The sequence below is a fragment of the Marmota marmota genome, unplaced genomic scaffold (assembly GCF_001458135.2).
Source record: "Marmota marmota marmota unplaced genomic scaffold, marMar, whole genome shotgun sequence".
NCBI lineage: Eukaryota > Metazoa > Chordata > Mammalia > Rodentia > Sciuridae > Marmota > Marmota marmota.
In genome coordinates, this window is record NW_026000026.1 from 62,097,510 (window position 1) to 62,100,828 (window position 3,319).

Here is a 3,319-nt window from a genome sequence, read left to right on the forward strand (position 1 = left end):
AAAAAAAACAAGGGAGAGAATTAAACAACAGCAGATGGGGTAGAGAGGGAATATGAGAGGGAAGGAGCGGGGGGATAGTAGGGGATAGGAAAGGTAGCAGAATACAGCAGTCATTAATATGGTATTATGTAAAAATGTGGATGTGTAACCGATGTGATTCTGCAACTTGAATTTGGGGTAAAAAATGGGAGTTCATAACCCACTTGAATCAAATGTATGGAAGATGATATGTCATGAGCTTTGTAATGTTTTGAACAACCAATAAAAAAAAAAAATAAATAAATAAATAAATAAATTCTTGGAAAATATTGATGATGATGAAAAAATTAAAAGAATAAAGTTTATATCTAGAGCTAGCAATTTGCTTTATTTAGATAGGTTTAATATTTTTCCTTCTTGTAATTTTAGTACTACAGTTTTAAAATATTTTTTAATTTTTAATAGACCTTTATTTTATTTATTTATATGTAGTGGTGAGAATCAAAGCAGGGCCTCATACATACCAGGCAATTGTGCTACTGCTGAGCCCCAGCCCCAGCCCTGTAGTACTAATTTTTCCCCTATTTTATTTAAATTTTATACAATACACTCTCAGAATCCCTCCAGATGAATCTTGGCCTCCAAGGAAAAAAAGTAAGATTTTTGAGATTTTATGCTTTCATAGGCATTTATTCATGTTTAGTAACATCTTTAGAACACTGTCATTTCTGTTATTTCTGATAGTCCTTTCTGAATTTATCCACATAATTGTCACATCTTAGAAAACACTTTATGTAATTTTTCTAATTATATCCACACACCAGCCTTGAAGAAGGCACACTAATACCATTCTCCTCCAACTCTTGTCAGATAAAAGTTGAGCTTAATTCATAAAAATGGGACATGGGACTGTTAGAAAGAGAAGCCCAGCCTTCTACTCTGCTTTTCAGTGTTCTCCCTCATACTCTAATTCATTCATGTATCACACCACAAAGTTTTCAAACATTACATTGTTTGGAGCTATGTAAAAGAAGCCGGTCACTAAAGGCTACATTCTTAGTGTTTGTATGAAATCCATATAAAATTCTAGAAAAGGCAAAAACAGAGTTAACCTGCTGGCATTTCACTGGTTGCCTAATAGTGAGGCTGTGGCCATGAACTGAGGGCAAGAGGGTGCAAACACAGAGAGCTTTCTGGTGCTCACAGGAGTGCTCTGAACCTTGGTTTGGTGAGAGTTAAGTGACTGTTTCCCCCAAATCACTGGGTTGTACATTTAAAATGAATGAAAACCTTTGGATGTTTGCTTTACCCCATAGAGATTAACAGGTAAACATCAGAAATCTGTTAACTCTATATCATTCATATAAACATAATGTTTTGTTTAATTTTATTTTTTACATTTTTTTACCCTCTGTGCTTAACCAATTAACATTCCCCTGTGTTGCTTTTAGATTTCCTGCTAACAGGCTGAGCAGATTGATGAACATGCAGAGGTATGTGTTTTCCCCCACAAGACCTGATGCACACATCACCAGGGCACAGTTGTGTTATTTAGAACATAGATTAAGGTCACATTTCTCCCTTGTGGAAAGTAAATGGAAAATGTACCTTAAAAGAGTACCTGGCAGTTAATGCCTCATCCTTAAGATTAGTTTACTAGGCAAGGACGAAAGCCAAGAAATATCTACTTTATCACAAACAGTTTGTTAACAAATTTCTAGACGTTCAGTCATATTGATTTTAAAATAAGAAACTGTGAGTGCTTTGGACTATGGGTTGAAACACTATAAAACAAGATTTTGAAAGAAGGTAAATGAAGCATGCACAAACTTAGGTTCTCCAGTTTGAAAAATATTTAAAATATAGAATATATATATAGAAACCATCATGTTAAGTGAAAGAAGTCAAACTCAGATGGTCAAGAGTCCTGTTTTCTCTCCTATGTGGAAGTTAGAGAAGAAAAAGAAAAAGAAAGGTAGGGATAGATCTCATGAAAATCAAAGGGAGATTAGCAGAGGAAAGAGAAAAAGGGGAGGGAGGAAAGTGCGGGGGAGTGACATTGAACAATGTATGTTATCATATTGTGTACATGTGCAGGTAGGTAACAATAAATCCCATCATTATATGCAACTATAATGCACCAATAAAAATGTGGAAAAATTTAGGTTTTCTTTCATTGTTTCTTCTTATTCCCAGGTTTGTAAATAAATTGAAATAATCATTTATTAGATAAATGAAACCTGTTTATCTAATACTATTTAGTTTTTGATATTAACATTAATACCACTCTAAAAACTATAATGACATAAAAAACATTAAAATAGCAAAATAAACACTCACGAATCTAAAATCCAATTTCAACACCATCACTATATTTTTTCTAAGTCTAAATCAATGTTCTTTCCAGTGCCTCATTATAGATAAATTTGCACTCAAATTTTGAATATAACATCCATAGATCCCTCTGGTATTCATAAAAAGATACTTTTAAAAATCATGATTTCAATATTTTACAACTTCAAGGAATTATAATTTTGTAATGTTATAAAATGTGCTCTTTCTCAAATTTTCTTCAATATCTCCTCAAATTATTAACTTAAGTTTAATAACTTGTTTGAATCAGAAAACTAATTATGCAGGACACATTTTATTGGTATAGCTTTAATTATTTTCAATTTATAAGCTTACTATGTTGTTTCCTCCACTTACATTTTATTTAGTAAAGAAACTCAGTGCATTAATCATATAAAACTTTGCATATTCAAGAATTTTTCTCACTTCATCTTTTGTGAAACTTAAAGTGGCATCTAGATCCTTTTATTTCTGTAAAAAAGTAGTTCCATGTAGAAGGCTGATTTAGGTTATTTCTTACTTTTTGTAAGTGTACTTAATAGAGAGAGCTGTATGCTTCTGTTTTTTCTTTACATCAAAAGTATATCATATTTGTTTTTATTATAATTACTAAAAATATGATCACTGAAAATAATTTAAGATGTCTGTATTCCTTTTTACTTTATATATATATATATATATATATATATATATATATATATATATAAAACAAACTTTTCTCAATATTAATAATCAAATAGACCACAATACAGTGAAACTGGGTTACTTTAGCACACCTCTCTCACCACTAGATATGTCATCCAAATATAAAGTAAGTAAAGTTTTAACAGAACTGAAAAATATAATTAATACTATGGTACCAACAGATACCTATAGAATATTTCATACGTCAATGACTGGATTCCCTTTCTCCAGAAGCACATGTAATATTTTCTAAAATAGGTCACATTTTAGGTCAGAAGCCAAATCCTGGCAAAAAAAAAAAAAA